This window comes from Bombus vancouverensis, chromosome 1 (genome assembly GCF_051014615.1).
Source record: "Bombus vancouverensis nearcticus chromosome 1, iyBomVanc1_principal, whole genome shotgun sequence".
NCBI lineage: Eukaryota > Metazoa > Arthropoda > Insecta > Hymenoptera > Apidae > Bombus > Bombus vancouverensis.
This window is the reverse complement of record NC_134911.1, coordinates 21,788,123-21,802,391: the sequence shown is the minus strand read 5'-3', so window position 1 is coordinate 21,802,391 and position 14,269 is coordinate 21,788,123.

The window sequence follows — 14,269 nt, the reverse complement described above, 5'->3', positions numbered from 1 at the left end:
CGCGGCATTTGGTGACCCACACTGGACCGATGACGTCCCACGGTGTCCAACGATGTCCCACGGTGCAGTGCAGTCTAGATCATCCAAAATTCTCTTAGAGGCTTTTGGTGATCCAAACTGGACTGTTGCGTAGTTCTTGGCTTGGCATCGTTTTCCAAAAATTAATCACTTGATTAATCTTTGAAAAAGGATGCCAATTACCAGGTCTCACCACGAGGAGGTGACTACGCACGAGACCCGCCCATGAATTATTCAACATTATGCATCGGTCTCGACATTCAACCTATTGGCAAGAATGTCGAGTTCTGACTCTACTTGATCATGGGCCTGCGTAAAGAGATAGTTATTTCGTAGCCTAACCGCGAAACACCTATCTCCTACGCAGCAGTTACACGAATGTTTACAAACGTAAAACGACGCAATATCTGTCTCCCACGCAACGCAACATTCATCTCCCATACAACTCTTACATCGATCAGTACAAATATCGTACAATAATTCGCATCCCTACTGGCATCATTCGGTATCAAACACACATTTGTCTAACTTGGAACGAAAGAAAAAAAATGGGGCTACTTTGGAAAAGGAGCCCCAACAATCAGACGATGAAAGAAAAACCGCGGCGCGCCCGAAACGAACGAGATCGCGATCTCTCGAAAGAACTAACAAACCTACACGACGTACTCCCGTACACGAGATAACCCCGAGGTTCAGCGGAAAGCCCAAGAATTGACCGTTACTCGATTCCTGTTTCGCCGTTCGAGACTTACACGAGTCGCGGTCGATGGCGCCGACCGATGATGCCAGTGAATCACGGGTAATTCAGCCGAGGATCCAGCACATAGGCCAGCAACTTAACACACTCCAACTGAACATGTGGAACCCGGGGATGGACCGCTGAACAGGATTACGAAGGCAAGAGGCCTCAACTGAACAGTGGGGTCCACTCACGGGGAGGGACCGCTGAACAGGATTACGAAGGCATTGACCTCAACTGAACAGTGGGGTCCACTCCCGCGGGCCCGAACAGAATTACGGAGGACGTGAAATTGCAGGTCCCTGACCGAGTACCAAAGTACCAATCGGACAGGACTGCAGATCCACGACTGAATCCCCAACAGATTCGCTAGCATCACCGGCGCGACAACAACTCCCGCGATCCGATGCGAACGTCGAGCAGTCGTCGAGCAGTCACCAAGACAGAGGTGTCCTTGGGGCGACTTACGAACCCAAAGAATTGTCCAGTGCACGTTGACCCGCACATACGCGAAATACGCGCGAGCGAGTACGTCACGCTACGGTTTGAAAGAACTGAGTGATCGCGAACCGATAAATCGCGAGTACAATAAGTACTGTGTGGTATACGAGTGAAGGGAGATGAGATCTTTCTTTTTTTCGTTCTAAGGTGGATAAATGTCGTTGTACAGAATGAGCTCACAATGCACTTAACATAGGTATCTACCTTACGATTAATTAAGACGAAAACGTACGCATCCCACGGTGTCCCACGGTGTCCCACGGTATCCCACGGTGTCCAACGGTGTCCAACGGTGTCCAACGGTGTCCAACGGTGTCCAACGGTGTCCAACGGTGTCCAACGGTGTCCAACGGTGTCCAACGGTGTCCAACGGTGTCCAACGATGTCCAACGGTGTCCAACGGTGTCCAACGGTGTCCAACGGTGTCCAACGGTGTCCAACGGTGTCCAACGGTGTCCAACGGTGTCCAACGGTGTCCAGCGGTGTCCAACGGTGTCCAACGGTGTCCAACGGTGTCCAACGGTGTCCAACGGTGTCCAACGGTGTCCAACGGTGTCCCACGGTGTCCCACGGTGTCCCACGGTGTCCCACGGTGTCCCACGGTGTCCCACGGTGTCCCACGGTGTCCCACGGTGTCCCGCGGTGTCCAACGTTGTCCAACGGCGTCCCACGGCGTCCAACGGTGTCCAACGGCGTCCCACGTTGCAGTCCAGTTTAGATTATCCAAAATTCTCTTCGTGGTTTTTCGTAATCCAAACTGGACTGTATTAACGTGGTTCTTAGCTTGGTATTGAATTATTGTGCAATGTTTGTACTTATGGATGTTGTGGTTTTCCAAAAGTTAATCAACTGATTAATCTGCGAAAACGATTACATCTATCAGCACAAACATTGTACAATAATTCGGTACCGTACTGGCAACATTCTGTATCAAAGATACATTTGTCTAACTTGGAACGAAAAAATGGAAATGAAACTATTGACACTGCATATACAATTTAGAGTCTTGCAGAAGAGACATACGACTCGTTGTACTAAACTTATGAAAATATCGAAAAGTTATATACTCCAACGTTATCGCAATATGCTTCTTTTAAAAATGGGGAAACGGGAAGAAGCCTGAACAATCAGACAATGGAAGAAAAATCATTTGGGTATCTAGCATACATATTTAATATGCTATGAAATGTTCATATATGTAATTGAAATGTACTTTCTGCAAATTGATAAATTTGAAACAAACTCATTTACTTGATTTGGTATATGAAAGAAACAGGTATCTTTAAAACGAGAACATTTTATACATGGAAAATAAACTACTAATAATGGTTAATTATAGATCAAATTACTATTGATTAAATTTTAGCAAATATAGAGAATCACTTGTATCTTTTTAATCGAAACTAGGGTTACGTTGAAAACAAGTATTTTAAGTAATTGAATTTAATCTGAATAAAAAATTCAATATGAAGTTCGAATATTTATAAAATTCTACATTACTGTTAAAAGATTGAAAGTATCGCGGTCGAAAAATGTAAAAGTTATGGTTCTAAGAACGAACAATCACCAGCACTAGTTCCAATTGCGATGAATTAAATTTTAAAAAATATTTTAAGCCTTCATAGCAACATTAAGATATTTCATTATAATACTTTGTTGCGCATGAAATCGCTTACAGATTCATATATGTAAATATATATATATATATATATATTATACATTCGTAATAAAGTTATGTATTTTAGCAGTCATGGTAACGTTAAAGCTGACAAAGAAATATGTCTTATAGCAGTATTTTCAGTAATAAACGTGCTACTAAGGGGCGCTGAAAAGGAAACAAAGCAGTAGCCAGAAGGGCTACTAAAATTCAATCGTCTTCCACTCTATGTAAACCCGATCAACACGCCGAGAGTGGAACTGAATATTCTTATTTCGCAACACTAATTTACTACGAATATTTATGAAGCAGAAAATTCTCAAAATCAAACGCGATGAGTGCTTCGTTATATCTGCAATATCAATTAATCTACCATTAAAAAAAAAAAAGAAAAGTCTGAACATTCCCGATATTTGATACGCAACGCTAATAAGTATAAATCTACGCACTCGTATTTAAGCAATACGCAACACTAATAGCGAGAGATAGAAGTGCAACCATTTAAGAGGTTGCTAATGAACGATCACATTTGCACAGCTCTTGCAGCTGCACGTGTGATCCAGGAACAGTGTCCGACAATTGCAGTCGGAGGGTTCGGGCATTTTGTAAACGCAACTCTAGTGAACAAAACGCGATCATTCATTATCGCAACGCTAAAGGGAAAAATTAATAGAACTCGCGATGGACCAATATCGCAACGCTAACTCTTATAGTGAATTTAATAAAAATTACTATTTACTATATAAAAAAGCTACTTTAAATATTCTGGTATTGCTACTTGCAATACTATAAAATTAATTGAAAACTAACACTTTTATAATCTAATTTTAAACAATAGAAAACAGGAAAAATTCTAAAAATTGCAAAAGACAATCGCGATATCGTAATTCGCAACTCTGAAGCAAACGCGATTATCATTTTATCGCAACTCTAATTCAAACCGTAATCATTTTCTCGCCACACTAATGAAAAGTCGCGATGTTATTTCGTAACTCTAATACAACCCGTCATTAATTTGTCGCAACACTAATAAAAAAAGTCGCGAGTGGAGGGCTGACATATCGCAGTGCAACCATGTAGGAGGTTGCCGATGAATGATCACACTTGTACAGCTCTTGCAGCTGTACGTGTGATCCAGGTACAGTGTCCGACAATTGCAGTCGGAGGGTTTGGGCAGTTTATGAACGCAACTCTACTCAACAAAACGCGATCATTCATTATCGCAACGCTAACAGGAAAAATTAGCAGAACTCGCGATGGAACATTATCGCAACTCTTATAGTGAATGTAATAAAAATTACTACTTACTATAAAAAAAAGCTACTTTAAATATTTTGGTATTACTACTTGCAATACTATAAAAATAATTGAAAACTAACACTTTTATAATCTAATTTTAAACAATAGAAAACAGGAAAAATTCTAAAAATTGCAAAAAACAATCGCGATATCGTAATTCGCAACTCTAAAGCAAACGCGGTTATCATTTTATCGCAACTCTAATTCAAACCGTAATCATTTTCTCGCCACACTAATTAAAAGCCGCGATGTTATTTCGCAACTCTAATACAACCCGTAATTAATTTATCGCAACACTAATAAGAAAAATCGCGATTTGCCCAATGGGACGATGGACCGATATATACATCGGCCAAAAAGCAAACTACTACTACTTCTACTACTACAAATACTAAAATCGAGCATAGTGACAAAGTAGTAACAATAATGACTTCCCATGCTCTGGATGACCCAGAGGATGGGCAGCCATTAGTAGTTGCCCTCTTGAGTGGCAGTTTGCCGGGCCTCTTCGGCTTATAGCCTCTTCTTTCTTCGGGCGCAATGCCCGCTGAAACTTAAATCTAAGCTCGAGACTTCTAAATCGCAAACAAAAAAAAAAACTTACCAAGGTAAAATAAAAATATAAACCGCGGAAGCTGATTGAAGTGCACATGGACTGACCAACGATCACAGCAGTGATCGTTGCTCACTCGCATGTGCGTGCTCGAGCGATAAACGTTCGTTTCGACCCATTCGCGACCGCGACCGCGAAATTCGAAAAATCGAAAGGCAAAACCAGAGACGAGTGCATGCTCTACTCGTGCCAGTTTCGCCGTCGATTTTTCAAATTAGATTTCCAGAAACAGGTTGGTCACACGAAAACGCGCCTACCCGACCAGAGACTGTGCCAACCTGCCCGGCCCTACCTACTTATAATTAACAGACACACCAGAAAGTATACTACCTATCCTACCTAGCGCTATATTTAAAAAATAGCAAAACGGGCACACCAACACACTCGCTCCACGTTTCTCACACAAACGCTCGGGCGCAAAGGTCCTACACTAGAGAGGACGTCCCGGGACGCCTCCGACACCCGAGCTTAACACACATCATGCACACTCTAAGGTACGTACCGTTTTCCTGAAATCGACTGACGAAGGCTAGTGACCATTGCGTAAAACGTGATAAAACACGTCTGAGGAAATGATATCGTTAAAATAAATGTAAGTAAACTTGGAATTATAATTGTAATTTACGGCAATATTTAAAGCGTGGTTACACTTAATCGCGTGGGCGATATTATCACAAATTGTGATTGTATCGAGACGTAAATTGAATCGATATATGTTTCGACATTTTTAATATTTGATGTTTTAACGAATGAAAAAAAGCGACGCAGTTCCACGGCCTAACAACACACACACACATAACGTGGAAAATACGTCGTGCACGGTACACTAACACATCGTCAGTCGCTGACAAATTATTACATTACTTAATTCTAGATCATCGTGCCCAGTGTCTTTCTCCCATTCAAGTAGCACCTGGGCACGTGAATGAGATCCTGACAATGGGCACGGAAAGGGTTAAAACTGAAAATCCTGATCTAAAAAGATGATTAGTTTGTGTAATTTTTATTTAACGGACTAACGTTCTTTGATTTTATATTTTACTACTTCGTATCTGATTAAATCTACTTTATTAATTTAATAGTAACTAAGTAACTCTACTTTATTAATTTAATAAATCAGAACAAAACTTTAATATTGCAAAAAAGGTAGCGTTAATTGAAAAAGACTGAGACTCGATCAAATGGAATAACTGACTCTAAATATATTACTAAGAAAGAAATAATCTCAGGCGATCTCTTTATCAAAGCATATACTCGAAAGTGCAGAAGCAGTGTTCAAAATTATTGCTTTGATTCAAAAATCTGCCTGTCGCGAAGTGTCTTCTTGCACGTAAAATTTCAAACATTCTTGTACGGGAAAAAAATGAATTTTGACTCATATTTTAAATTCGAACCGAAATGAAATAAACGAACGTGACTTGATATTGTCACGATTAATTCATTGCCTAAGGTCAAGCATATTCATGTCATACAGATATATTCGTGTAGATATTTGCCATTTGCAAATATTCATATGGAATGTTAACTTGCATATTTATAAATAACACGAATATATTCTCAAGTGTATGTATTTAAACCAATTATTATAATCGCACTGTGCAAGAAGACCTATCCTAAACTAATAAATTTAAAAAAAGAATGTTACTACTCACGGGTATAAGAAATACCCGCGGTCACTATGCTCGCAACAAAATTCTACGTAATACAACCGGTCACCCGTGCCGATTCGGACCTTTCATCCTACGACATGATTGAGTGACCGGAGGAACAAAAATGCATGCGACTCACCGTTCGATGCGGAGAAACAGAGGACGTACCATGGATGCTGCGCCACCAGAGCGAATATCATCAGGGAGACTAACATCAGGCAGGAACCGTGTAAAGTCCAGTGGTGGAAATGGCGGTTGTTTAAGGGCGGGGGGGGGGGGGGTTTGAGGAAGAAGCGAAACGTCGTTTCGACAATTTTCTTCTTTTTCCTATCGAACGTTTATTTAGAAAATACTGCTATTTTTTTACGCATAAAAATTATTATTAAGAAATTGGAACAAGTTTGAAAAATATTATTTAGTCGAAAATTGTGAGATACTTTTCGATAGCAAACAAATGCTCATGAATAACGTGAATGCAATGCAATCGTTTGCAAGAATTATATTGTTCGCAATTAGAATATATACTGTGAATTTTCGTTATTAAAATACGAAATATACATTCCAATAATACACTACAGTCGCGTGTTTTAAATAATGGAAAATATTTGCAAGAATACAAAAGTTCGCCACTAAATATATTTAAAGAATACTGTGGAAACGCGCGCGAAACCTTGTTTCGAGGTATTTGAATCTACCTGTTACTAATTTGCAAGTTTATGACGTTATAACTCAATTTGAAACAATAAGATAATTCGTTAAAAATTGGTTTGAAATAAGAGAATAATTTCATACATCGGGATCTTTCAGAAGAATCAATGGACTCACGCGACGCACTCCTGTGCACAAAATAACCGCAAGATTCAGTGGAAAAAAAGAATAGATTTTTATATCTCGTTCCAAGTCAGATAAGTATCATTGTACAGAATGAGCTCAGAATGGATTCGACATAGCCAAGACCTATCCCACGGTGTCCCATGGTGTCCTACGGTGTCCCACGGTGTCCTACGGTGTCCCACGGTGTCCTACGGTGTCCCACGGTGTCCTACGGTGTCCAACGTTGTCCCACGGCGTCCAACGTTGCGGTCCAGTGTAGATAATCCAAAATTCTTTTCGCGGCATTTGGTGACCCACACTGGACCGACGATGTCCCACGTTGCAGTCCAGTGTAGATCATCCAAAATTCTTTTCGCGGCATTTGGTGACCCACACTGGACCGACGATGTCCCACGTTGCAGTCCAGTGTAGATCATCCAAAATTCTTTTCGCGGCATTTGGTGACCCACACTGGACCGACGATGTCCCACGTTGCAGTCCAGTGTAGATCATCCAAAATTCTTTTCGCGGCATTTGGTGACCCACACTGGACCGACGATGTCCCACGTTGCAGTCCAGTGTAGATCATCCAAAATTCTTTTCGCGGCATTTGGTGACCCACACTGGACCGACGATGTCCCACGTTGCAGTCCAGTGTAGATCATCCAAAATTCTTTTCGCGGCATTTGGTGGCCCACACTGGACCGAAGATGTCCCACGTTGCAGTCCAGTGTAGATCATCCAAAATTCTTTTCGTGGCATTTGGTGGCCCACACTGGACCGACGATGTCCCACGTTGCAGTCCAGTGTAGATCATCCAAAATTCTTTTCGCGGCATTTGGTGACCCACACAGGACCGACGATGTCCCACGTTGCAGTCCAGTGTAGATCATCCAAAATTCTTTTCGCGGCATTTGGTGACCCACACTGGACCGATGACGTCCCACGGTGTCCAACGATGTCCCACGGTGCAGTCCAGTCTAGATCATCCAAAATTCTCTTAGAGGCTTTTGGTGATCCAAACTGGACTGTTGCGTAGTTCTTGGCTTGGCATCGTTTTCCAAAAATTAATCACTTGATTAATCTTTGAAAAAGGATGCCAATTACCAGGTCTCACCACGAGGAGGTGACTACGCACGAGACCCGCCCATGAGTTATTCAACATTATGCATCGGTCTCGACATTCAACCTATTGGCAAGAATGTCGAGTTCTGACTCTACTTCATGGGCCTGCGTAAAGAGATAGTTATTTCGTAGTCTAACCGCGAAATACTTATCTCCAACGCAGCGCTTACATGAATCTTCCCAAGCGTAAAACAACGCAATATCTATCTCCCACACAACGCAAAATTCATCTCCCATACAACGATTACATCGATCAGTACAAACATCATACAATAATCCGCAACCCTATCCGCACATTCCGTATCAAAGACACATTTGTCTAACTTGGAACGAAAGAAAAAAAGTGGGGCTACTACGGAAAAGGAGCCCCAATAATCAGACGATGAAAGAAAAACCGCGGGGTGCCCGGAACGAACGAAATCACGATCTCTCGAAAGAACTAACAAACCTACATAACGTACCCCCGTGCACCAGATAACCCTAAGGTTCAGCGGAAAGCCCAAGCATTGACCTTCGCCCGATTCCTGTCACGTCGTCTGGATCTTATCACGGTCGATGGCACCAACCGATGATACTAGCGATCTAGCAAATAGGCCTGCGATTTAACACACTCCAACTGAGCAAGTGAGGGCCCGGGGAGGGACCGCTGAACAGGATTACAAAGGCAAGGTCCCAACTGAACAGTGGGGTCCACCCCCGCGGGTTCGCCACTTGAACAGAATTACGGAGGACGTGAAAAGCAGGTCTCTGCCCGAGTACCGAAGTACCAATCGGACAGTATTGCGGATCGCAGGCATCACCAGTGCGATGACAACTCCCGTGATTCGAGGCAAACGACGAGCAGTCGTCGAGTAGTCATCAAGACAGAGGTGTGCTTGGGGCGACTTACGAATCGAAAGAGTTAGCCAGTGCGCGTTGACCCGCACGTACCCGGAATACGCGCGAGCGAGTACGTCATGCTACGGTTTGAAAGAACTGAGCGACCGTGAACCGATAAATCGTAGGAACAATTTTTCCAATGTGGTAAGCGAGGGCATCACGAGAGACGAGATTTTTATTTTTCGTTCCAAGATAGATAAGTATCTTTGTACAGAATGAGCTTACAATGCACATAACATAGGTATCTATCTTATGATTAATTAAGGCTAAAACGCTCGCATCCCACGGTATCCCGCGATATCCCACGATGTCCCACGATGTCCCACGGCGCCCCCGCGGGGGGATATTAGTCCGGTCTAGATCACCAAAACTATTTTGGATGATCAAGACCAGACTATATTCAAGTAGTTTTTAGCTTGATATCGTTTCTCAAATAATACTAATATTCTCAAATAATACTAATATTCAAAATAGTACTTGGTGCATTATTATTTGGGAAACGATACCAATTACCGGGACTCACCACGAGGAGGTAACTACGCTCGGGTCCCATTTACATAAACAGTTTTTAAGCATTGGAAGCAGAGATGCAAAATTATTTTATAATAAGGCGACATTGTAGCAGCGACATTGTTTTGCCCGGAGTTTATTTGTTCTTACATTACTTGTAATCTAACGGTCTCGATACTCCGAGGCAAAAAAACAACATGATTTGAAATGTCCTCTGACTGATGTCCAGCTACAGATAAGATGTGGTTGCCTTCGGTTAAATTGCACTCGCTTCCTTGGTTCCATGAATATGGTGTTGTTTCCTTAGTTTCGAGCAGACATGGAAAATTACATCTTAAGATTACACTCTGTGTTAAGACAGGTTTTATACGAAATAGTGAAATGAGAAATTAAATACTGTATTTAAAATTAAAAAATAATGCTATATAGAAATAAAATAGTACTTCAAAGACTTGATAGATTTCGTTAATAAAATGAAACAAAATAAATCATTAATTCACTCACTACGAATTGATGGTATTGATTTAAATCAATGAATGTAGAGTTACTCCCGATTAACGGTACAACTGTTATAAATTAAGAGCATCATTACTTTGAATTAATGGGAGAATGTGGTTATAAATTATTGGTATAACTGTTAAGAATTAATGGAGTAATTGTTTTAGATTAATGGCTTAAATGTTACAAATTAATGGCACAGATGATATAAATTATTAGTTTAAATGTTATAAATTAATAGCTAAATGTATAAAATAACAGTTCAAAAGTTACAAATTAATGGCTTAGATGTTGTAAATTAATAGCTTAAATGTTATAAATTAATGGCTTAGATGTTGTAAATTAATAGCTTAAATTTTATAAATTACTGGCTTAAATGTTATAAATTAATAGTTTAAATGTTAGAAATTAATGGTGTAATTGTATAAAATAATAGCATAAATGTTAAAAATTAATAGTTTAAATGTTATAAATTAATGGCTTAAATGTATAAAATAACAGTTCAAATATTGTAAATTAGTGGCTTAGATGTTGTAAATTGATAGCTTAAATGCTATAAATTAATAGCTTAAATGTATAAAATAACAGTTCAAATGTTGTAAATTAATGGTTTAGATGTTGTAAATTAATAGCTTAAATGTTATAAATTAATAACATAAATGTTATAAATTAATAGTTTAGACGTTATAAATTAATTCCTTAAATGTTATAAATTAATGGCTTAAATGTTATAAATTAATAGCTTAAGTGTTGTAAATTAATGGTTTAGATGTTGTAAATTAATAGCTTAAATGTTATAAATTAATAACATAAATGTTATAAATTAATAGTTTAGACGTTATAAATTAATTCCTTAAATGTTATAAATTAATGGCTTAAATGTTATAAATTAATAGCTTAAGTGTTGTAAATTAATGGTTTAGACGTTATAAATTACTAGTTGCAATGTTGTTATTTGATATTTTTTTTTATTTACCTTATATTTAAATTCTTCTTCGATGTTCACTCTCCGGAATTTCAGGCACAAAAGAGCTCGCGCGCGACTTCCGTGTTCCTTATATACCTTGACAAGGTGTCGAGATGTCAATCAAACGGCAACGATTTTTTGACATAGCAGGAGACGGTTTTTCCATTATAATAAACACAAATTGAACAATTTCTTAATTTTTATCGTAAATTGGCGACTTCAACGATTTAATACGATATCCATTTTTATCATTTTTATAGTTTCTGCAAACTAACACTACATTCACACTTCTTCAATACTAGTTTTCGACTATCAATTAGTTTGAACAAAATTTTCTTAGAGGCTTTTGGTGATCCAAACTGAACTGTTGCGTAGTTCTTGGCTTGGTATCGTTTTCCAAAGATTAATCAGCTGATTAATTTTTGGAAAACGATGCCAATTACCAGGTCTCACCACAAGGAGGTAACTACGCTCGAGCCCCATTTATGTGAAGAGTTTTTAAGCATCGGAAGCAGAAGATGTAAAATTATTTTAGAGTAAAGAAGTAGCGTGTATTGAATTTTATTAATCATTAGTTGCCGAATTCTTATGAGTTGTTAATTGTTAAGTGTGAGTTATGAATTATCAATTTGGTTGTCTTAGTTACACATTAAATAACCCTCGTTTCTTGTTTAAATTTCAATTTATAGTATTTTTGATAACTCTATAATATTGTTATAAATTAAAATCATAATTGTTAAAAATTAATCGAGTAATAGTATTAGGTTAATAATAAAATGCTATAAATAAATATCGCAATTACTATAAATTATTAGCTCAATTGTTACAAATTAATAATTTAATTGTGAAGAATTAACATATCAAATGTTGTTAACTAATGGTTTACATCTTGTACAGTAACAGTTTAAATATTATAAAGCAATAGTTTAAATATTATAAATTAAAAGCTTAAATGTTATAAAATAATAGTTTAAATGTTGTAGATTGTTGGTTCAAATGTTATAAAGTAATAGTTTAAATGTTGTCGATTAACAGTTTACATGTCCTTGATTAGTTGTTTAAATGTTGTTGATTAGTAGTTTAAATGTTATAAATTAGTAGTTTAAATGTCGTTTATTAATAGTTTAAATATTGTAGATTGATGGTTTAAATGTTATAAATTAATGATTTAAATGTTATAAAGTAATAGTTTAAATGTTGTTGAGTAATGGTTTAAATGTCATAAATTAATGGCTTAAATGTTATGTTCTTGTTTCGCAATGATCACTTATTATTAATATTTATGAAGCAGAATATTTTCAAAATCGAACGCAAAATCGAACAAAGGGTGCTTCATTATATCTGCAATATCAATTAACCTACCATTTAAAGAAAAAAAAAGAAGAAATTCTGAAAATACCCGAAATTTGATACGCAACGCTAATAAATATAAATCTATGCACTCATATTTAAAAAATACGTAATGCCAATAGCAAGAGATCACAGTGCAACCATTTAGGAGATTGCCGATGAACGATAACATTTGTACAGCTCTTGCAGCTGTACGTGTGATCCAGGAACAGTGTCCGACCAATGCAGTCGGGGGTTTGGGCATTTTGTAAACGCAACACTACTTAACAAAACGCGATCATTCATTATCGCAACACTAATTCTTATAGTGAATTTAATGAAAATTACTATTTACTATATGAAAAAGCTACTTTAAATACTCTGATATTGCTACTTGCAATACTATAAAATTAATTGAGAACTAACACTTTCTCAATCTAATTTTAAACAATAGAAAACAGGATAAATTCTGATACGCATAGTTCTATAAGAAATTCTAAAAATTCATAATAAAAATTGCAAAAGACAATCGCGATATCGTAATTCGCAACTCTAAAGCAAACGCGATTATCATTTTATCGCAACTCTAATTCAAACCGTAATCATTTTCTCGCCACACTAATGAAAAGCCGCGATGTTATTTCGCAACTCTAATACAACCCGTAATTAATTTGTCGCAACACTAATAAAAAAAATCGCGAGTGGAGGGCTGACATATCGCAGTGCAACCATGTAGGAGGTTGCCGATGAATGATCACACTTGTACAGCTCTTGCAGCTGTACGTGTGATCCAGGAACAGTGTCCGACAATTGCAGTCGGAGGGTTTGGGCATTTTGTAAACGCAACTCTAGTGAACAAAACGCGATCATTCATTATCGCAACGCTAAAGGGAAAAATTAATAGAACTCGCGATGGAACAATATCGCAACGCTAACTCTTATAGTGAATTTAATAAAAATTACTATTTACTATATAAAAAAGCTACTTTAAATATTCTGGTATTGCTACTTGCAATACTATAAAATTAATTGAAAACTAACACTTTTATAATCTAATTTTAAACAATAGAAAACAGGAAAAATTCTAAAAATTGCAAAAGACAATCGCGATATCGTAATTCGCAACTCTAAAGCAAACGCGGTTATCATTTTATCGCAACTCTAATTCAAACCGTAATCATTTTCTCGCCACACTAATGAAAAGTCGCGATGTTATTTCGCAACTCTAATACAACCCGTAATTAATTTGTCGCAACACTAATAAGAAAAATCGCGATTTGCCCAATGGGACGATGGACCGATATATACATCGGCCAAAAAAGCAAACTACTACTACTACTACTACTACAAATACTAAAATCGAGCATAGTGACAAAGTAGTAACAATAATGACTTCCCATGCTCTGGATGACCCAGAGGATGGGCAGCCATTAGTAGTTGCCCTCTTGAGTGGCAGTTTGCCGGGCCTCTTCGGCTTATAGCCTCTTCTTTCTTCGGGCGCAATGCCCGCTGAAACTTAAATCTAAGCTCGAGACTTCTAAATCGCAAACAAAAAAAAAAAACTTACCAAGGTAAAATAAAAATATAAACCGCGGAAGCTGATTGAAGTGCACATGGACTGACCAACGATCACAGCAGTGATCGTTGCTCACTCGCATGTGCGTGCTCGAGC